The following is a 24,397-nucleotide window of genomic DNA, read 5'->3' on the forward strand; positions in this document are numbered from 1 at the left end:
ACCCCTGCAGGGCTCTCAGATCCACACTGGCTTTCCCAGTCGCACACACACACACACACACACACACACACACACACACACACACACACACACACACACACACACACACACACACACACACACACACACACACACACACAGATATACACAAATAGAGTATAAATATTCAGGCCAGGATCGGCGCTACAAGGCGCGCCATGGACAAAACACACACTGCGCTCATTTCACTCATTTCTTCTTCTTTTTTCTTGTCCCTCCACCGAACCGCTCTGTCAGCACTTTCTCTGCAGGAACACACACACACACACACAAACACACACAGTGCGTGTGTGTGCTTATCTGATGCCAGATTGAGCTTGGACTCGAACTACACACCTCTGACTAGCCGCATTAGCCACATTAGCTTCAGGTGTTGTGCAGGTGCACCACACAGCATCACGTTACACCACCACGTTACACCACCACATTACACCACCACATTACACCACCACGTTACACCGCCATGTTACAACACCATGTTACACCACTACATTACACCACCACGTTACACCACCACGTTACACCATTACGTTACACCACCACATTACACCACCACGTTACACCGCCATGTTACAACACCATGTTACACCACTACATTACACCACCACGTTACACCACCACGTTGCACCATTACGTTACACCACCACATTACACCACTACGTTACACCACCATGTTACACCACCACGTTACACCACCACGTTACACCATTATGTTCCACCACCACATTACACCACTATGTTACACCACCATGTTACACCACCACATTACACCACCACGTTACACCGCCACGTTACACCACCACATTACACCACCACATTACACCACCACGTTACACCACTACATTACACTGCCATGTTACACCACTGTGTTACACCATATGACACCACTACATTACACCACCATGTCACACCACTATGTTCCACCATGTTACACCACTGTGTTACACCATATGACACCACCACATTACACCACCATGTTACACCACCATGTTACACCACTACACTACACCACCATGTTACACCACTACACTACACTACCCTGTTACACCACTATGTTACACCATATTACACCACTACATTACACCACCACGTTACACCACCTTGTTACGCCATGTACCCTATGTACTGTGAGTTACATAAGCTGTGTAGTACATGTAGTACATGTAGTACATGTAGCGCGATACGAGGAGACAGAAGCAGCTGAAAACTAGGTTAAGATCAAATTACTTCCATGTCAGCAACTAAAATAATCTATAGGTTTCGATGGTTTCCCTCCCCGGTGACGCTGATATCAAGAGACAACACTTCTTATCTAATCTTTTAGCCCGACAACCTCCTGACGGAACCCGGGGTTTAGAGTCCGGAGTGTCAAACTCAGAGCCGCTTTCCGTCTTAACAGCCGCTCTGATGCAAACCAAACTGACAAGCGAGGTTTGTGCCCCATTTTTTTTTCACTTCTGTGAAAGATGAGTTAATATGGAGCGGATCGCCTGAGGAAGTGTGTGGACCCCCGGTGCCGGGTGGGCGGGCGGTGGTGAGTCGGGTGGTGGGTCAGGTGGTGGTGAGTCGGGTGGTGGTGAGTCGGGTGGTGGTGGGTCAGGTGGTGGTGAGCTGGGTGGTGGTGAGTCGGGTGGTGGTGGGTCAGGTGGTGGTGAGCTGGGTGGTGGTGGGTCGGGTGGTGGTGAGCTGGGTGGTGGTGAGCCGTGGTGAGCCGGGTGGTGGTGGGTCGGGTGGTGGTGAGCCGGGCGGTGGTGGGTCAGGTGGGGGTGAGCCGGGTGGTGGTGAGTCGGGTGGTGGTGAGTCGCCGATGATCGGCGCCACGCGTCCTGCACTTCCTCCTCTTTGTCATACGAAGCCGATTCGTTTGCCTCGGCGATGAAGACGACTCGACTTTGCTGCGCTCTTGCAGACTTTAACTGCAGTCGCGGCACGTTAAGCATCGATTTGAACAAAAGCACGGAGACGTTCACGGCAAAATGAAAAACTGTCATTATCTCCTCGTCGCCGTCAGTCCCACGACGTCCCGCCTCCTCCGTCTGCCGCTTCTCACTCGTAGATGGAAACGCCACCATCATCATCATCATCATCATCATCATAATCAGACGCTGCCATCGGTGCCCCCAAGCAGAACAATTTCCATCTTGTTTTTCGATGTAATCAATATGTTCACCCAGTTCAGGAGGTAAATTACCAACGAGGTTCGAGGTTTGTCATGTTTCAGCCAGGAGGACGAAGCAGCGCCGATTCAGTGGAGACCGACATGGACAAGGTGGAACATTTTATAGTTTTAAGTCTCAGATTTGTTTTTCTGTTGGACGGTTGAGTTTTGTTAATGTCCTTTTGCAGGACTGCAAAACAACAGTGCTCTTTCTCTCGCGCCAAATTGAAACCCGTTTTCTTGAACTGCGTTTCAGAGGAGAAACAGTTTATTTATATTTATTTATTTAATTTGATTGTTGTTACTCCATTTCTGTTTTTGCATTGAGTTCATTAGTGTGAATTAATTGCACTATTTTCTTATTTAAAATCCTTTCAAATTGAATTTGTAGAGCATGAATACATGGAAACATATTGTACATGTTGATATTGTAATAAATACTACAATATATTGTGTATCCCAATTACAGAAAATCAATTATTTTATATATATATATTTTTATAATATTTTGTATATTAGTTGTTCTCGAAAATGAATGGGTGATTTTCAGTATTTCTGAATGTAATGCTTGGTTATGTTGACTTCTTTAAAAGTAGTAGAGTTACTCTACTGAATGACTAAAATATACTAAGAAGCAGCGTGTGATTGCTGCTCCCCGCCCTGATGTGTTTCACCCTGTATGAGCGTGTGATCGTCTGCACCCGGTGAAAAAAACCAACAAAAAAAACCTGCTGCACCACAGGAAAGATGGAAAATAATAACTGGACCATTCCTGATGGAAGTTTGTTTGTATCTCTTCCTCCTTTACAAAAGTACTCACACCCTATTCCTGAATGTACTGTGTGTTTTAATGAGCTTTTCCTCAATGTGCTCCCAATTGTGCAGGATTAGCGCCGCGCCGCTAATCCAGGAGAGAAAAAAAAAATTAAATGAAACAGGCGCCAAGGATAGTAATCTTTACGCCTTGCCTCTTAAAGAGACAGGCACACAGAATAACAGCTTCCAGAGTGTCATGGCTCCCGATCCTTAGCGACTTGGTAGTTTTTCAGTTAATTAGTTAGACAATCTACCTTCTTTGTCTTTGTGTTCTCCCGCTCTTAATGTTTATAGCGTTTCTGCCGTTGCCGTGTAAACAGACATCATTTTCAAAACGTTGCCGTGTAAATCGCAGCTTTTCTCTCACAAAAATGAGAAACCGAGAAAAATTGCTGCTGCAGGTTTGTAACTTGATCGTCTTCAGAGTCTCTGCCGTCGGTCAGCACAGCGTGTCAATAACCCGTCCACCGTGACGTGTTCCTTAATAACCTCTAATGGCCCGAGGAGATCAAATCAATATCCAATATTTTATTATGAGGCAACAATTAGTGAGGCTGTGAAGGAGCCTCTTCCGGAGCTGCATAATCATGTTGTTTTAAACATAACCTGCTTTTTCTTTTTGCACTGAAGAGTGAAACTTAATAAAAAGTAGTACTGCTGACATTTATCGGCTATATATATTTTTTTAATTAAGTAAGTAATGACTTGGGACTGAAGCTGTTTTACTTTAATTTTCTCCCTCAGCAGAATTTCGAGGGAGTTTACACACAGCTGTATTAGTGTAATACTGCTGTGACAGACCAGCTGATTCAGCTTCCTTTGGATCCGTGTGTGTTTGTGTTTGTGTTTGTATGGGTCTCATTAAGGTAATTTGACATTTAAATGTGGCTGCGAAAGCATCGCACAGTTACTGTGGATACTTGCAAGTGTCAAACTCATTTTACTTCAGGGGCCACATGAAGCCCAGTTTCATCTTCAGCAGGTCAGACTGGTGAAATGGAGCCATAATAACCTTTAAATTTACACTTTGAGGCTTTTCTTTGTTGTGCTATAGAATATACATGACAAACATGGCCCAACGGTTACTGCGGAAAATAACTCCAATGAACAGATGAAGCCGATTACAATATTTTCTGGTTCAAAATCCATCCATCATTTCATCTGAATCCATCGAGATTTCAGTTTCCATTTGAACGTAGTCGAGTTTGAATGAGACTTTCCTGAAGAGGTCGTTTCTCTCGGTGTTTCTTCAGGTTCCTCCTCGCTGTGAAAGAAGTGAAGAAACAAGCCCGAGTTGATTGATCTCATGTTGTTATCGTGTTCCAGCTTCTACTAAGTGACTAAAAAAAAAAAAAAAAATTCGTTCCAATACCCCCGTAGATCATTTATTGGATTAATTAGATCCGTCTTCAAACGTTCGATAGTTAATTCTTTCAGGTCGGAATCCGATCAGAACTGCAAAGTCTGATAAATTAAACTGCGCTGAACTCATAGGTTAAAAAGAAATAAAGGTTCCTCGGACAAAGACTTAATTGTATTTTATCAGAGGCGGGTCGATACACCAGTAACAAGCAATTAGATGAAAACCTTGAATCAGTTTAAATAATCTGGCAAACGGACTGAAACCTGAGAGGAAACTCTCCCGACTGTCGCGTTTTCATTAAAGTCGTACGTCTTAAAGCGTCGAGCGCCGCCGCCGTCGCCCTGAACGCCGAGCGCACACTTTCTCTCTGCCTTTATTTCCTCTGAAAACCACTTTCACTTGGAAACAAACGGTTTCTCGCACTTTTTCTTGCAGCTATTTTTAAAGTGGCGCCGGCTGCCAGGCCGCGAGGGCTGCAGACGAAGCGCGTGCCTCCTCTCATACGCGCCGAGCTGCCAGCCTCCTACCGCCCTTAATTGCCAACTAAGCAACACAGATGCAATCCCAGCCTTCGGTCCAACCCACAAAACACCGCCAAGTATGTTTTTTTGCCGGAGCGACGAAGGCGCGGAGCCACGGAGTGTGGGAGTCAAAACTCATGTTTGCCCACATGTGACATCTTTTACAGTGAGTGTGCCGCCGGTTCCTGAGCATGTGCTCCTGGCAGGGAGGCCGGTAACACGTTAATAAGTAAATAAGTAACCCGTTACTCTCACATGACCACTTTTTTCACTAACTAGTAATGTAACGCGATGCTATTTCCAAACCAATAATCAGATTAGAGTTAATTCGCCAAGTCACTGTGCATTACTATTGTAGCGTGACTATTGTAGCATTATTATTGTAGCATTATTATTGTAGCATTACTATTGTAGTGTGACTATTGTAGCATTATTATTGTAGCATTATTATTGTAGCGTTACTATTGTGGCGTTACTATTGTGGCGTTACTATTGTGGCGTTACTATTGGAGCGTTACTATTGTAGCATTATTATTGTAGCGTCACTATTGTAGCGTGACTATTGTAGCATTACTATTGTGGCGTTACTATTGTGGCGTTACTATTGTAGCATTACTATTGTAGCGTTATTATTGTAGCGTCACTATTGTAGCGTGACTATTGTAGCGTGACTATTGTAGCGTGACTATTGTAGCATTACTATTGTGGCGTTACTATTGTGGAATTCCTATTGTAGCGTTTCTATTGTGGCGTTACTATTGTGGCGTTACTATTGTGGAATTCCTATTGTAGCGTTACTATTGTGGCGTTACTATTGTGGCGTTACTATTGTGGCGTTACTATTGTAGCGTTACTATTGTGGCATTACTATTGTGGCATTACTGTTGTAGCGTGACTATTGTAGCGTGACTATTGTAGCATTACTATTGTGGCGTTACTATTGTGGCGTTACTATTGTGTGGCAGTGATCAGCAGAGTTTTTGTGTTCAGACGATGGTGTTGCTGAAAGTAACTTAGTTATTTTTAAAAACAAGTAATCGGTTTTTTAAAGGAGTAACTAGTAATTTTTGGACTGAAAAACATGCAAAGTCAAAATAAATAGCTTTTCAACCCAGGTCTCGTACCGTTAACTTTACTGGCGTGAGGTGGGAGGGTTAACCACTTCATCAAAAACCTTTCAGGGACACACCCACACCAGCATCCGATACCAGAGCACGGAGTGCCGTAGTATCCAGACTAGTGAGCATACCTGAATCTCCAGATTTAAAAAGAAAACTAGAAAGTTCAGAGTTACGTGATGCACCTGAATGCATCACCCATGTATTGGAGGCCTGAAGGTCGTTAACCGTAAAAACCCAGGAATTAGCCGCGTCGTTGTTTAAGCCGCACGGTTCAGAGCGTGTGAGCAAAGTAGCGGTTTACAGTCTGGAAATTACGGTAACTACATTTACAAAAGATCCTCGATATGATCGGGTTGGTATGACGTGACGCCGTCCGTTAGCAGCTGGTAGACGAGAGGACGAGTGATGTTGTTGGCGGTTTGGAGATTAATGAGAATTATCAAAGTAAGGCGGACTGTAAATTATATTCTGACGAATTGTCAAGAGGAGGAGAAAACTAGCTGGTACGACGCCGGCAACTTAATCAGCTTCACTGCTGAGTGAATCCAGGAGGATTTCACTGGGGGCCATGCTACATGCTGCATGCTAAATTGGCTTCCTGCCAATAAATAATTTTACTCAGGAAAATTACAAAAACGTTAAGGTTGAGTGATGATGTTTGGTGGTTCCGATTCTCAACTGTAATCTGATTACTGGTTTGGAAATAGTAACGCGTTAAGATTACTGAAAAGAAGTGGTCATATGAGTGTAACGCTTTACTGGTTAGCTAACGTCTTCGCGGCATCACTGGTGCTCGACCACAACGCAACCCTGAAATCTTTATTTACTTCCTCTCACTGGGAAACCCGGTGTCACTCCCTCAACTCCACATAATGACAATTTATATTCAGCTGAGATGAAAAGTTTAAAAATTAATATAAAGTTCTGACCTGGCAGGAATAAAAAATCCCTTCACAAGTTTTTCTCTGAATTTAATCTGCTGCGAGACTTCGGATCGTGTCTTCTCCAGCTGGCTGCTTTATTTGTTTTTTGCATCCATATGGCGCCAGCTGAGCAGCGTCAGATTTAATAAAAAAAAAAAAGAAGAAGAAAAGAAAAAAACAAGTAATAAATACAATTTATGAAAACGCAAAGCTTCACAACATGTTTTGGTAAAAATTAACACAATAAGTGTATTTTGATGTCGCGAAGGTTTCAGGTTATTACAGCTTCTCACAAACGCGTGCGCAGTAGCAGCGTTTCAGGGAAGGTGTAGCCCCCCCCCCCCCCCATTTCCATGGAGACGGGGTCTGAACATTTTCAAAAAGTTCCACTTTGGGAGCCAGTTTCAGTGACAGCATTGTTGTGAAAATGGGACTTTATGATAAAAGCAGGAATGGGCACGACGGTGATGAAAGGACATCAGATAAAGCAAAAAAACAACAAAAAGTGTAAAAAGACCAACAAGCCCTTTAATTAAAGTAATTAAAAGGATCCTATCATGTAAAATCCACTTCCTAAAAGTTCTCCAACAGTACTAATCGTCCCCACACCTGGAATGACGCCCCAGAAGTGTAGAAAGTGTGTCCTCTCTCTCTCTGGCTTGTTCCAGGTTTTTAAAAGTGTGTTGCTCCAACCAGCCAATCAGAAATCAAACCCTATATAGTGTCATCGGGGGTTTAGCCAATCACAATCAAGGTAGGCTCCTCCCCCTTTGACTCCTCCCACTATGGGGCAGCTCTGCTCTGCCACATGGCGCCACGAGAGAAACTACTTCCTCCTCTTCCCATAGTGTGAATTTCTCTTGGTGTGAATTTCTCTTGGAGATCATTAAAGTATTTATCTATCTATCTATCTATCTATCGAGATGGGCGTGTGTGTGGGCGGAGCCAGTCCAGCTCACACAGACACAGCAGATTCTGAATGCAGCTCCTATGATCCAATATTCTAATGGAGGGAAAATCAAGGAGGAGCTGGAAACTTTGAATACGAGGTTTGTGGACCAACGACACCAAGTGAAACCTTTATAATATGAGCCTTTTATATAAATGTCCTTTTTAGATCAGTTTTAAACTTGTCTTTGAGACGACATTGTTTGTGTCGTTTCACATGATTCTGCCTATTTCAAGTGATCGATGAATAATAAACTAAAAAAAGAAGACGCATTCTCCCGGTAAGGTTTCATCTGGCAGTGACAGTCTCTTGCTGTCATTTTCCGGCCTTTGTTTTGTCACTGAAAGTGTTATCTGCAGCATGAAAACGTCTCTCTCTCCTCCGGTGCGGCGTCTCGTCGCTCTGCGCGGCTCACCTGAGCGGCGCCGCGGCGGCGTCGCGGCTCTGCGTGTCGGCCACGAGCACAACGTGAACGCGGCACCGTGCCGACTTGCGAGGCGGCGGCAGCAGGTTCAAAGCCTGGCGGTGGGGACGGATGTGCGGCGCTGCCCACTGGTAATGAGAGCAGTGACTCACGCTCACCTGTTAGCCGTCGACTCCACTCAACAGTCCACTTGGTGATTTGCAGGCATGAATAATGAAGCGGGAGAACGACAACAGAGCCACAGTTCACTGATTTCAAATCTGTTCCAGGGCGACATGAACACGCCGAAGTGCTCCGTTTTTACACATTAGCCCTCCTCGCTGCGAGGATTTTGTGTTTACGACTCAACCCGCCGGCTTTTCTTTCTGCCGGACCAGCAGCTTTTTTTTTATTTTAACCACACGAAGGACATTTTTTTTTATCAAGTGCATGTTTCACAGAAGAGAAGAGCAGATTTTCTCTTTCTTCCTCCGTCACTCCACCGACTGTCGAGTGTAGATGAATATCAAGACGTTTAGCGTATCGCTCACGACACATTTCAAGCGAAAACTCAACAGTTTTTTGCATTTTTCATTTCAGGGAAGTTTCGCGTTCACAAAACCGTGCAGTTCGCATGCGGCGTCACAAGTTGGCGCTGATGGTTGTTACCTTCGCCAACCAAAAGGTATGTTTTCATCTGTGTAGTTATTTATTGGTTTGTATGTATTTTGCAGAAATGACTCCCCCGGTCTGCCTGGAACTTTCAGAGATGATTTGTCATCTTTCTTTCTTTCTTTCTTTCCTCTTTTGTTTTGAGCAGTGATAATAGAAAGGACTAGCTGGAACCAGCAGGTGGCAGTAGTGCAACTTCACGGATGCCAGCTGACGTTGAACCCTAGTGAAGAAGAAGAAGAAGAAGAAGAAGAAGAAGAAGAAGAAGAAGAAGAAGAAGAAGAAGAAGAAGAAGAAGAAGAAGAAGAAGAAGAAGAAGAAGAAGAAGAAGAAGAAGAAGAAGAAGAAGAAGAAGAAGAAGAAGAAGAAGAAGAAGGGAAACAGTCATCAGGGATGACAAGTCACAATGTAGATAGATAAGACCAGCAGATGGCAGTAATGCAACTTTATGGATGCAAACTGCCGTTAAACCCAGAAGAAGAAGAAGAGTTTCACACGCTGATGTAGCTAACTGACATGCTAGTTAGCATCAATATGAAACTCTACCGAGCGTAGCTCTAGTTTTAGTAATGAAATCACACACATGCTTGCAGAGAACGACACTCTTCAAACATGAAATTAAAACACTATTCTCTGGTTAAGCCTGCGGGGAGCAGCTCCCACAACGCCAGTTTAAAACGAAAGATGGATTAATGAATGAATGAATGAATGAATATTCCAAAATGTGCCTCTGCCTCTCTATCAGCTGTGAACAGGTCCGGCCCACTGACAGCGGAGGACAGTCCATTATCCTCCACTTCTCCATCAGACTGCCTGTTTGTCGCATCACCTCCTCCACCTAATCCTCTCAGAGTTTCTTTTTCTAAACGGCTCCTGGTGGAGGAGAACGACGGTTCCACTGAAACACTCTGAGCTTCTTTCAACACAGACGCTGCTCCGTCTTTCAACTCTCCCTCTGCTCGCCTTTCAAAGACCTGTTTGCATTTCAATGTGAAAGTTTTTTTTTTTTTTTTTTTTTTAATTCACACACTTCCTGCTTCTTTCACTTCCCTCACCTCTCTCTCTCGTCTGTGTGCTCTATTCTAATTGCTGCCACTCGTCTTCGTCACACAGTCAACCGGCACTCCGTCGCCGCTCGCAGTCACAAACCCGAACAGCTAAACACATTTTCATGAAATCAGGGCTTGAGATTTGAACGCTCTAATGAATCTAATTAATCACAGGAAAAATAATACGTTGAAAATATACTTTTATCGGCCCGTTGGCATGAGAACGGTGCTCAAAGCCACTGGAATCACAACTTTTTGGGAAACTGGAAAGAATGACTGCTCGAAAATATCGGTACTGCGAGTCGATGAACAATACAATAGAACAATAACAGTGTTTTCCTCCAGAGGGTCACGACTCCCAGTCCAGATCCCAGTGACACTGTAACAACAAACTAACTTGGTCGTCGGTCCACTACAGCGTCAGAGTATTGTTCCCGGCACACAAGCGTGTGGTTACATAACAAGAACTAGAGCTACACTCGGTAGAGCGCAGACTTTCCCCACATTTGTTTGCTGAACCGAGTTAGCATCGCTAGCATGAAAGCCGTTAGCTCATATCGATGCTAACTGGGTAAGTCAGGTAGTGTGTGAAACAGTGAGCAGGGAGCGTCTCCATGGCAACAGACGCTCATCTCTTCTCATCCACTTTGTACGGGCCTTTTTTTTTCATAGTTTCATAAGATTTATTCGGAAACGTTAAACATTATCAATCCAAAATCTAATCAATTCGTCCTTGGAAGGTACGTACATACATACATACATACATACAAACCAATAAAAATATACACGCAGATGAACACAAAACCTTCTTGCCCCACTTTCATTGGCGACGGTAACAAACAGTGGCCACTAGTGGCCCTACATGAAAACTACATAATTTTCCAAACATTGCCGTGTAAATGTTCCGCTTTTCCGAAACAGAAACACAAAAACGAGCCGTTTTCACTCGAGACGCCACGGCGCAAACGAGGCCTCGGAGTCACCAATAAGCCTGAGACACGTGTAAACCAGAGTAACTGGAGGTAGAACCTGTGCAGGTGAGAGAGCTTAACCACCGCGCCACTGCTGAGCTCCGTGACTCCACTCATCTTCCAGCTCTGAAAGCTCTGAAATTCCTCCATTATTTTAAACCTGAAGGGGGTGAAAAAGAAAAGCGACACGCCTCCGTTCGGCGCCATATTAAGACTCTTAACGTCACAAGCCATGAATATGGAGCGAACTCTCTGTGCCTCCACTTCAGCCCTGGCATAACACGATAAAAGCTTTTTTGTTCAACTTTAAGGATTTCCGCTGGCTGTGGATCGTGTCGGAACAGGGTGGAAACAAAAGCACCATCTCGCTATACGCACTCACAGGAGCCACCGCTTTTGTTCATAGTTTCTTTTTTTTTTTTTTTTTGTTATCTTTGTGCATAATGCTCTATTTGCTGGATTAAAGTCCCGAAAAGCAGAACAAAAAAAAGAGAAAAGAATAAGATGTGATAATATTGCGCTGCTGTGAAAGTATTGTTTGCCTGGAAGCTGCTGATTCAAACAGTGAGACTTGATTAAGACGGGAGGCGAAGGTGAGAGGATGAGGAGGGCTAGAAAACTTCACCATTACTGCATTGATTATGGGAAAAAGCTTCCAGGACTGTCAGCCGAGTATTTCTATATTTCTATTAAAGGATCTGAGTTGTGCTTCTTTTACATAAAAACACTACCTTTTACTGAGTGTCTTGACGTGTTCCAGTAAATTCTACCTGTAGATTAATTACTACATCTTCTACAACGCTTCATCCATCGTCTATCTTTATAACAAAAACAGCTTTTTTCCCCACCAAATAAAATTAGCTTGAGTGACGAAACATGTTAATTATCTGAAATGAAAAAAACAACAACTTGCATATTAAAAAATTAAAAAACGTTTCATAGCCACAAGTTAGATATATTTTATTAGAGCTTCCACATTTATTCTGAAGCCACAGTCAAGTTCAGTTCACTGTTGTTCTGCAGGAACATCCTGGAAACACAAGATACCGCGAGGATACGAGGATAGATTAAACACTCTGCTATTTAATGTTGCTGTTATCTAAAATCTAGTTTGAGCCTGTTTCTTTGTGTGTGTGGAGTTTCTGCTCTTTATTATACATTCCATCCATTCACTTGTTCTGCGGTCTGTGTGGCAGGTTTCTACTGACGCTGATGCTCAATTATTTGCTTTGCGGCGGAGTTGCCTTTGGAGCATGGAGCTTAATAGCGTCACTATAATATTGAATTATAAGTGCATTGTTTGAGCTATTTTTGGCAGCGCCTCTATTTTTTCCTGGACGGAGCTCAGATTCAACCGGAGGCAATTCTGGGTTGAGTTTTTTTTTGCTCAAGGGCACGTTGTGGTGCCGCGGCGCCACTGATGGCAGCTGTGCAGTAAGGTTAACGACGACGAGCCGGGTTCAGTGCAGGTGAATAATTTAGACGGTGGCAGAGGTGTTAAACAAATGGCCCTCAAAGTTTTACTGTCAGGGGGAGTTTGTAAAAACACCCATAATGCAACAGCGACAGGAGAACTTTATTAGACCTCTCACTGCACTTTTGCACCAAATGGATTAATTTAAAATTAACTGTTAATTGCTGAGATTGTAGAAATCATTTGTTGTTCTGGAAATATTGACGTGTTTTCCGAAGTAAAATGTGTCCCCGCTTGAGGAGATCAATAAAGTGTCTCATGTAATAATAATAATAAACAAACTTACAAATAAACAAACTGAACTTTCACTCAGATAATTATGTTTTTTTTAAGATAGTTAGGGGCTTTCATTATATTTACAAGCTGATTTCATAATTTGAATTCAGATCAATTTGATTCACATCAAATTCACTAACTAAATGCGTTTTCTAAGAAAATACATCTACCGTATTTTCCAGATTACAAGTTGTTTGACTGGCCACGGAAAATATAGTAACAAGCAACATAAATAAGTAAATGTACTGCTGAATACCATTTGAGGCCACCAGATGTCACTGTAGGGCAACAGAACGCTGCAACAGCAGTAATGAAAAGCCTCCGTTACGAGTATTTTACTGACAACGTTGCCAAAAAGGAAAAAGCAGAATCGTGACTAAATATGGTCAGTTGTGCAGCAGGAAACAGAAACAGCACCTTGTGAGAAAAACAGAGAAACTGTTAGACAATAAAGAAGTCTAATCGTGGGCTATCATGTGAATTCTGGGTTTTTTTTGGACCGATATAACTTCTAATCAGGTGCGACTTATAGTCCAGAGAATACGGTAGTTTCTCCCACCACTCATTTCTGATTTGTCCTGATTTCTTCTCCAAAATTCAGGACAAAATAATACCGTGAAGACCGTGAGCCCTCCCAGCTGCTCCACGGCGCCCCCCAGAGGAGGCCGGCACCACAGTTTGAGAAACACACAGGGAGAGAACGGCTCATCTGCATGAAATACTCTCTGCTTCGCGCTCGCTGCCTCCCAGTGTGGCGTCTGGCTGCAGCTCCGAGAGACGGGCTGCGTTTAAAGGGACACGGTGGAACGTTGACAGCGAGATGCATAATTCAGGCCCGCGCTGGATTAAACTGCTCCCCAGCTGTTACAGAGGCTCGGTTACTGATATCGCCCGCCTCGCCGTTGCATTCCGCTCCAGTACGTGCAGCCGATTCAAGAAAGACACTAACAGATTACATTTTTTCTTTCCTTGTCCTTCTATCGGTGTGGAAAAACACAACATTTTCCAAACTTCCGGTGGAAAATACCTGAATGTTGAGCGTACACAGTTAATGGTGATTCATGCTTTTATCTCGTCTTGTTTAGATTATTGTAACTCCCTTTTTACTTGTTTTAACAAATCTGCTTTGAACCGACTTCAAATGGTCCAAAATGCTGCAGCGCGGCTTTTAACAGGATCCAGCAGACGGTCTCACATTATTCCTATCTTATATTCTCTGCACTGGCTCCCCATCAAATTTCGAATTGAATTTAAGATTTTAGTTCTGACTTTTAGAGCGTTGCAAGGTCACGCTCCTAAATACGTTTCTGACTTGTTGTGCCCCTGGTACTCCCCCGGTCGCTCCCTTAGGTTCTCGGGCCAGAACCTCCTCACTGTTCCACGGACCCACCAGAGGAGACTTGGCCTTTGAAGCTGTTGCTCCTAGATTGTGGAATGACCTTCCTTTATCGCTGCGTGTAGCCGACTCTGTGGATTCTTTTAAGAAGCAGCTGAAAACACGGCTGTTCAGACAAGCTTTTAGTTGACATGGCTGTGATTGGTTTTATCTTTATTCCGTCTGTACTATTTTATTGTTGTCCGTACTATTTTATTGTTTTTATGCCACTGTGAAGCACCTTGTGATTTTATCTGTGAAAGGTGCTATATAAATAAAGTTTCTTCTTCTTCTTCTTCTTAATGCAGAGGCGTCAGTCTCTACGGTTCGCTGGTAACGTTTGAGCTCAGCTGCAAATCAGAAAAGTTTTCTTCTCCTGCAAACCGGCTCCCAGAATCAAACCCAGCCCTGAAAGACAAACTCGGTCCGACCAGCGGCGGAAAGCAGGAGGAGACAAAAACATTTCCCAGCTCTGCTCTGGATCCTATAAAGCGCATAATGTCAGGCTCCGTTCACACGACGGGCCTTCAAGCTAAAACGTTTCAGAAAAGTTTCACATTTACACGACAACAACGTCTACTGACACGGAAACAGTAGAAACCACTAAAATGATGCAGTGAGGCCACTAGTGGGTGCTGTTGTTTGTTTGTTTTTCATTGCTGTCAGTAATTATTTGGCATTGTGGAAATACAGACGTTCTAATCATGTATACCCTCCGCGCCACAACAAGGACAAACTTTAATTTTAAAGGTTATTATTTCGGCTCACGCAGGATGAAATGGGGCTCTGAACTAAAACGTGTTTGACACCTCCGGTTTAAAGGGAGCAGCCGTTTAAAACGTAATCAGCTTCCACTGCTTTATGCTTCTTCATATTTCTACTGCCGAGTGCTTTTTCCCTCAGTGGACAACTTTGGAATAGTAATTATTCTCCTTGAAGAGTTTTCTTTACTGCTGTTCACATGATGCAGAGGTATCCTACGGGCCTGATGGAACCAGTTTTGGCCCATGAACGTCTATTTTACGTCTCAGGGAAAAGTCCCCATGACTCCCAGTGCTTTCACCCTAAAACATGAGTTTCTCCTGGTTCCCTTCGCCCTGTGGGGAGACTGACTTCAACATAATGTATGACAAGGTGACCTGGAACGACTTCGCCGATTGATCAAGCCAGACAGGAGGAGCGCTCCCGGTGTCCACAGGGACCGAGGCTTGGAGATGGTCCATGGCACGAAAAGTGAAAAAGACTCCCAGGATTGAACGCTTTCCAGAATATATACGCGTCACTTCCTCAACCCTGCAACTTTGACATTTTAGTTTGAAAACTCTTCTTCTGTCTCAAAGCGTAACGACACGTCAATGACTTCAAGCGTCACAGAAATGTCATTAATTGGCCCCGAGCAGCAAGCAGAGGGAAAACCCGTCTGCACAGGACAGTTTGAGGAAATCGGCATTTTGAGAAAACAAACAGATGAAGGCAGACGGCTGCACATCACATCCTGTATCCTGATGTGTAAAGTATCCTGATGTGTAAAGTATCCTGACGTGGAAAGTGTCATGATCCTGCTCTCACTCAACCCTCCCTTCCTGAGAGTTTTCACTCCTCCCCTCCTGTGTTCCCCTTAGCTCCGCCCCTCTGCTCTCCTGCTTCCTCCTCCTCCTCACAGCTGTTTGTTATTGTCATTAGTGTTTGTATTTAGTTCCCCTCTCTTGTAGCTCTGGTTGCCAGTTCGTCTGCGTTCTCACACCATTCGTACCGGCCATTTTTTCCTCGTGTTGCCTTTTTGTTGTTCGACCTTCTACCTGCCCGACTTTGCCTCCTGGATTTCCTCCTCAGTCGCCTGTGCTGGTTTTGACCTTGGACTGCCTGACTTTGCTTCTGCTGTGTTTTTTTATAATAAACACTTTTGACCTGAGCTTCTTGTCTGCTGTGCAATTGCGTTGACGAACCCTGACATAAAGCATCCTGATGTCTAAAGCATCCTGATGTGTAAAACGTAAACACAAATGGATAATTAATTTTTAATCAATTAATTCAAGCTGAATAGCGGTTTATTTCTGCTTATATTATAAATTCAACAGTATAGGAGCAATAAACACCAGAAAAGCTTGCAAATCAACAATAATAATGATATTTCTTTCTTCTCGTCGTTGATTTAATCTTCCATTACTGTGCGTTTCACAGCTCTTCTGAATGTTAGCTTTTAAATTTAAGAGTTTCACGGGTTAACGGAAACACAGCACAGAAATAAATATGCCTCTCATGTTATAATTACTTCGAATGAAGTTTTTTCTTCCTCCTAACCTGATTTTTTTTTTTTAAATACAACTATATTCTTTCTGCTCTGCAATGATTGTTTTTCCCCACTTCTTACTCTGCTGTGTCTCATGATCATGAGATAAATATAAAAACTGATTATATTTATTCTTTAATGTGTGTTGGTTGATATTTGCGGTGGTTTATTTTCCCGGCCGAGGCGAGGAGGAAAACACCGTCGCTGCCACGGCAGGAAATACTGACACTATTTATAAACTGCAAACATGCAGGGGTTTTCTTTTTCTTTTTTTCTGCTGGGACACATGGGAGGGCTCCAATTAGCTGGCAGGAAACCCACAGAGGCAAACAGGGAGATAACTAATACCCCCCCCCCCCCCCCCGTGACACGTCGTCACTCAGCTTCTTTTTTCTTTTTTTACAGTCTGAGACACTGAAAATCAACATTTAATGGAGCTTCTTTATAAAAAAAAACAAAAAACAACCTGTCTCCCACTCGTATTTTCACTCTTTCACTCGCTCGCTCAGTTTGGCGATGATGCTTCCCTTTTGTCACGGCGGGCTTCACTCTTTCATTTGCACACTGAGCTGATTATCATTTGTTCATTTATTAACACTCGTTCACCCCCGACTGGCTGACGGCCCCCATTATTCATTCATTATTACTCATTCACACAATTTGTCTTTAAATTACTCTACTCACCCAGCTTCACTTCGTCCTACTTGGACTTTACACACACAGCATTCATTCATTCATTCATTCATTCATTCATTCATTCAGTCTTTACCTATGCATTTGTTTTGGTAATTTTATGACTCATACACTCATTTAGTCATTCATTCATTCCAGGCCTTCCTCCTATTTACTGATATCATTATTCATTCATCTATTTATTCTCTACTAATGCATTCACCTCATTATTCATTCATTCATTCATACTTTGTGTTATATCATATGTGTGAATATAGTAAAGCAGTCCTTCATTTTGGTAATTGACTACTGAACTGGTCACTCATTCATTCTCTTATTTGCTCACTCACTGACTCATTCACTCACTCACTCACACTCGAGTGTAACAAAATCAAGTAAGAACAGACGATCGTCTGGCTAAACATCTCCTCTGCCTCAATCATCACCTGTCAGTTGTAATATTTAATAAAACGCCAGCAAACGAAGCCAATTAGTGAAACGAGTTAGACGTTTAGTCTCGTCCTCTAATTCAGTCAGTCCACACAGTTTGAGACATTTCCAGTATTTTCTGTGTCTGAACCTGAGAGGTCCACACAGACAGACGCTGTTCCTGTGGGGGGGGGGGGGGGGGGGGGGGGACAAATCAAACGTTTGTTCACAGTAGAAATGAAAGTGATTTTTCCGGCGGTGCTGTGGCGGCCATTTAAATCTGCCAGCAGCAGAGAGTGACGTGGAACGACGAGGCCGGAGAGCAGGAGCTGCTGGAGGCATAAAGGATTTACTGTCAGACGCCACGGAACAACAACAAAACTCCCGCAAGTCGCCGCTGCGGTTCCTCCGCTCGATCCAACAGATGTCAGCCGGAGTCGTCCAGAACCAAAAGAAAAGCAAACTGCACAGCGCCTCCGACACAAGGCGGCTTTCAGGAGCGGTTCCCACATCCTGCTGCTTTAATACCTGCTCCAGCAAAACCTTCCCAACCAAACCTGCTCTGGAGTTTCATCATGACTGTGGCGCTGGACTCGTTAAAGAAGCAGGCTTCCCTGTGTTCAGGCTGATGAAGGCCGAGGAGGAGGAGGAGGAGGAGGAGGAGGAGAACTCACAGGCTCATCATTCAAACTATTCGAGCAGAGATAAACAGTCTGGCAACATTTCAGTGCAAAACAAGATCTTCAGTCATTTTAAAGACGTATTTTCTCCTTGTTGGTTCGTCTCAGTTTCCTAATGTCTCCAAGGTCTTTCTAGAAATCTACATTAATGCAAACACAACGAGCTCAATGCATGCAGAGTCTTTTTCAAGTTGTTTTGATCTCGTCTGACGTGTCACCTTCTGAAAACGACGTCTGTTTCCGCGGGTACGGCGGAAACGCAAACGATGTAGTTAGCATGCCGGGCCAGGAGGGGGCGCTGTGGTTTGTTTTCGTATAGCGCAAACAAACAAACATGCAGCAATCCAGAGATACTGTGTGTGGAGCAGAGAGGCTGGACTCCTCCTGCTCATGATGCAACAACCGTTTCTCAGCTGAAGCTTTGCTCAGTCACACGTTAAAATATCCTCAAGCTGGAGAACCAGAACCTCATCGCCACGTTATTAATGTCCAATCATCAGCAGGAAGAATAGAACTAAACCAGAGAGAGAGAGAGAGAGAGAGAGAGAGAGAGAGAGAGAGCGAGAGAGAGGAGCAGTGAGGCATGATGACAAATTACGTGAATGAGAGGTAAAGGTGCATAAATAAATTAAAAGCGACCCGGTGCAGTAAATGTAATCAAAAGGAAAACTGTGCAAGAGCATGTGATCGGGGGGGGGGGTGATGGAGGTGGAGGTAATGGAGGTGGAGGTGGAGGTAGAATGTGCCACTGAGGGAAACAGGCAGTTTGTTTAATCCCACCAAGTTTCAGGTTCCTGCCTCGTTCCAGTTCCTCCATTAATGTTGAAAAATACACTACTGTTCACACTATTCATTATGAGAAGTCGTCTATCTGGGAATCGTCTATCTGGGAATCGTCTATCTGGGAATCGTCTATCTGGGAATCATCTATCTGGCATGAAACCAAAGAAAGACAACAAGAAAAAGCAAATAATTCACATTTCTTTGGACTAAATCGTCTCATTTATGGCTAAAAAGGGAGAAAATTCTCATTTATTAACACTTTTTTTTTAGACGAGAACAAAAAAAAAAAAAAAAGTGAAATATAAAAATAGGAATGGAGAATTAGCGAGAAAAGGTTGTTTGATGTCACATTTCAGCTGCGATGATTCACTGGTTGGCCAGCTGCTGCTTCGAATCAGGTTTAGTGTGAAGAGCTGAGGGCTGGGTGTTTGTGTTTACAGCGGCGGCGGCGGCGGCGGCGGCGGCTCCTGTGGGGAGCGCTGGCGGAGACAACACCCACAATCACGCTCCTTTTAGAAGCATCAGCCTGCCGGTGAACAATTAATTCAGGTGTTAAACAAACACAAGGCTGCAGGATGTGTAGCGGCCAAATCAGTGTCACACCAGCCGGGGCTCTGAGGAATCGCTCTACACGCAGATTAGAAATAATCCAGGGTGGCGACAGTGACAACACAGGAATAAACAAAAAAAACTAAAAAAATCAGCTCCAAAGCAAACAGCAACTCTGCAAATATCTGTTTCAGGCAAACCAGTGTCTGTTGAAGTAATTCCTGACATCAGACTTCATCTATTCATTATGTTCGGCCAGACCAGCGGCCTCCTGCTGTGAGATTATGGTGCTAAACACTGATCCACCATGCCTCACCACACACACACACACACATACACACACACACACACTTTTACACTGAAGCTTCAGACCTCCATGTTTTTAGGCTTCTGCTCAATTATACAGCCTCGCATTTTCAGAATCTGTTTAGTCTGGCCTTTCCGTGGTTGCGTGGTGGCAGACGGTAAAGTGGCTTGACGGGACGCTGCAACATGGATTTTGGTATTTTGTGTCTGATGCTTGTAAAAAAAAAAAAATTAAATTGGTCAGATGTTTCTGGCCTGTCGTCGTCATGAGGTGGTTTTTAGAAGCGTGAAAACAGGTTGGTTTTTTTCTAACATGGGTCCCAGAGTGGGGAAATTCTAAAACCCCGGCTCGTCGGCAAAGACGATCATCTGTGGAAAAAAGATGGTGTAATCGCCACCCTCTCCCCCCTACTGTGATCCGTGATGTCATCAAATAACCACAACAATCAGGGACGACAAGCTCCGGTGGAGCTGCAGAAGCTACTGCCGCTAGCAGCAGGGGGACCATAGACCTATAGAACTAGAGTTAAATAGAGGTTTATGAGCAGGAATCTACTTCTAAATTTCTATGTGCTCTGTCTTCTTCTGCGTTTTTGGTGTGTTTGGTGAGTCACAGCGCCCCTCAAGGCCTGGCATGTGTACTACACGCCCTGAAGCCTCGTGTTGAGCCGAGTTCATAGTGACGTGTGGACGGAGGTATTTTGGAAGAAGGCCGGGGAGAAAAAAGAAGCAGACTTCAGAAGCTCTGTGTGCGTTTCGCTGACGCTTCTATCTCTAGATATTCACACACACAGAGCCTCGGTTCCACACCGCATGTCTGCAGGTCCGACCTGTACTGGTGCCAGTTTTCTCAGGAATTCCCAAAAGCATGCACATTATGTGAAGTGCGGTGGCTAAATTGCTAAATTGCGAAATTGCTATACAGTTATATCGCTTTGTTGACTCCAGGTTGGATGAAGCAGTGGTAGAGTCATCAGTCGTGACTTCTAGAGCAACCTTTAAATGCTGTCATACCAAAAAAAAAAAAGTGTAAACGTCCAGATTCTTTAAGAAGAAACACAAAATCCTGCTTCCGCTCAACGAGACCCGGAGGCCACACTTGACCGCTGCTTTAAAACTGCTGATGATGTTTGTGTGATCGTCCCTCCGGAGCGGAACGCAGCGACCGCAGGACACGTTTCATTAAAACATCACACCATGTCGCATGTCGTCAAGTCTCATTCGGCTCTCGAGGCAAACGTGTCGTCTTTTCACCATCCGAAGGGTTAAACTAACTATAGATACCACAGCCCGCAACTGTGCCTCTTTGTGTTGATGTGTAAAGCTCAGTGAATATTAAAGTTTAATCCACTTCAGACACGATGTGGAAAAATAATAAGCTGATGGATTTTTTTTAACCTTGATTTTCTTTTTTTTCTTTTTTTTTTTTTAAATACAGCCGAAAGTTACAACATTAAATATACAGAGACAAAAAGCATGTTTACTTTTACTCACTGTTACTGCAAAATTCAATTTTTATGGATATTTCAATCCACTTCTGGTTTCTGTTTGTCCTCAGAACAAAGAAGTAATGCAAAGTTTTAAATAACAAAAGAATAAAGCGAGTGGAGCTGATTGAATGACAAAGAGTCACCTCATGTGCTTCAGCTCATCTGCCAGCAGTAAAGCAAATCACTGATATACTCGTATTAGTATCGGGTCTGATACTGCATGGAGTACTGCTATTGGTAAAAAGATCCCCAATACCACCCGGCGAGTACTGAGAGACATCGTGGGTACTGAGAGACCTCACTAGTACTGAGAGACCTCACTGGTACTGAGAGACATCAAGGGTACTGAGAGATATCACTGGTACTGAGAGACATGGTGGGTACTGAGAGATGTCGTGGGTACTGAGAGACATCATGGGTACTGAGAGACGTCGTGGGTACTGAGAGGCATCATGGGTACTGAGAGATATCACTGGTACTGAGAGACATGGTGGGTACTGAGAGATGTCGTGGGTACTGAGAGACATCATGGGTACTGAGAGACGTCGTGGGTACTGAGAGGCATCATGGGTACTGAGAGATATCACTGGTACTGAGAGACATGGTGGGTACTGAGAAACATCATGGGTACTGAGAGACGTCATGGGTACTGAGAGACGTCACTGGTACTGAGAGACGTCATGGGTACTGAGAGACATCATGGGTACTGAGAGACGTCATGGGTACTGAGAGACGTCATGGGTACTGAGAGACATCATGGGTACTGAGAGACGTCACTGATAATGAGAGACATCGTGGGTACCGAGAGACATCGTGGGTACTGAGAGACGTCATGGTTCAGCCACAGAATCTTTAAAATGAATGAGAATGACCAAAGTACTCGTATCATTATTCGATATCGGCAAGGAGCTAAAAGTTAGTACTCAAGCGTGTCCAGTACTCGTCCGTTGAAGAAGTGTTATCGGTGCAAATCTACTTTTTACTGGTTGGGCGCCGACGGGGTTTCCAGTCCTGACTGCCTCGGTAGAAAACAAGCACCAAGTGAACGTTATTGTTTGTGGCAATCTGCAATCTGCAGTCATCAGTCTCACCTCTAACCTCCCCCTCTCGCTGGAACTACGTCCCCGCGTCCCCACGTCCTCATGTCCCCACATCCCCACGTCCCCATGTCCCCACGTCCCCACATCCCCACGTCCCCATGTCCTCACATGCGCATGAATTGGCGCCACGGCGGTATGGTGTGCTAACGCTTGTGCACACTTGCAAATCAAACCATTTGCATGGATCGAGGTGAAGTGTGTGTGTGTGTGTGTGTGTGTGTGTGTGTGTGTGTGTGTGTGTGTGTGTGTGTGTGTGTGTGTGTGTGTGTGTGTGTGTGTGTGTGTGTGTGTGTGTGTATGGGGGGAATCTGACCATGAAAGTGACTCATCTTCATGTAAGCGAGTCGAGTCCCGGCATGCTGATTGGATGTGTACTGCATCGGTGTATACACACACACACACACACACACACACACACACACACACACACACACACACACACACACACACACACACACACACACACACACACGACGAGATCTACCCGGGGCCCTTTCGAGTGAGCATTAGTCACTCCAGATAAAAGCATCCAGTGACTGAGAGGAGAGGAGGAGGAGGAGGAGGAGGAGAAGAGGGGTGGGAGAGGAGGAGAGGAGGAGAAGAGGGGTGGGAGAGGAGGAGAGGAGGAGAAGAGGGGTGGGAGAGGAGGAGGAGGAGTGGGAGAGGAGGTCAGTGGAGGTCTAGTTATAGCAGCCATGTTCCAACATGTACCAAGGCTGCCGGGGTCAGGACCGAGGCCCGGCAGCGTTTCATGCTGGAGAGGCCGGTTCAGGTTTACATAACCGTGATCGATACAGGAGGAGACGACCCCCCCCACCCCCCCACCCCCTCAACCACCCCCCACCCCTCCCACCCCCACCTCGCCCCCAGATCCCGTCTCATCTCGGATTCGTGCTTCCCACGCCGGGCGAGACTGACCACGGGGTGAAACTTGAGGTCGTGTGACTGTAATTGATGTCGACTGCTCCACGTGACGCTTACATAACTGCATGTTACCTATCAGCGTTCAGCGTTCAGCATTAGCGGCCCGCGGAGCCTCCAGGACCATCCGGGCGGCGGATTCACAACGCTCTGATTCGAGCCTCGCGTGTTTTCGTTCAATATCTGAGTATCTGAAGTATTTGTTAGGTAACGACGACAAACGATCTGACTATGGAAGACGTAGTCGTTGAAGCACTTTGGCAGGCGGCGGCTATCTGACGGCACCACGGGGGGGAAGAAGCAGGAAAAAACTGATTTTGCAGAAAAGTAAAGGAGGCTGTTGGTGTTTAAATCAGCCGCTCCCAATGTGACGTATCGGTTATTATCTTCATGGAGTTGGAAATGTTATAAATGATGCACAGTGAGAATATTATATATTGGCTACGCTGTCATTTACCAGGAATCTGCTTTTATAACATCAACAGGACAACAAGTTTTTCCTACAAAATTAGTCAACCCTTTACCTCAAAGTTGTAATATTTCAGTGATTAATATGCAGAATTTCATGCTAAAAACCAAATGTACCCATCAACACGACGCGTTCAGCTGCAAAAATAACAGCAAAAAGCTTCATTTACGCTCCATCAGCAACATGACGCTTCTTGTGAAGCAGTTTTTTTGGTGTGAGAAATTATTTTTCTGGATTGAACACTGAAAAATATATGTTTGTGATCTCTAATCGCAGATCAATCAGAGATCGGTTATAAACTGAAATAGTTTTTCACTTGGAATCTCCAAGTGTTGTGACGAAGGTCAAGGCTTTCATGCTAATGATTTAATTTGACTTAATTACACCAAATAAAAGCAATAAATGAGGATCTTATGGGTTTGCATGTAAATATAATGATTAACAGATTTACAGGCAGAAAAAAAACGAGGTAAATCAAGATTAAATATATAATTTTGTTAAAGTACAAGAAAAAAACACTGTTTCTTTGTCTTTGTCTTTATATGAACATTATTATAATGGAGTTATTCTCAGGTGGGGTTGTTCTGGTGGCCCCCCG

The 24,397-nt window shown here is 44.2% G+C and overlaps 1 protein-coding gene across 1 annotated transcript in view; it reads right to left on the minus strand.

The window, feature by feature from the left end:
• Window positions 1–24,397, minus strand: part of kcna4 (potassium voltage-gated channel, shaker-related subfamily, member 4) — a gene marked incomplete at its 5' end in the record, with an annotated part of 53,003 nt that overhangs the window by 9,992 nt on the left and 18,614 nt on the right. The gene's annotated exons all lie outside the window — the stretch shown is intronic.

Source organism: Blennius ocellaris, assembly GCF_963422515.1.
Source record: "Blennius ocellaris genome assembly, chromosome: 1".
Lineage (NCBI taxonomy): Eukaryota > Metazoa > Chordata > Actinopteri > Blenniiformes > Blenniidae > Blennius > Blennius ocellaris.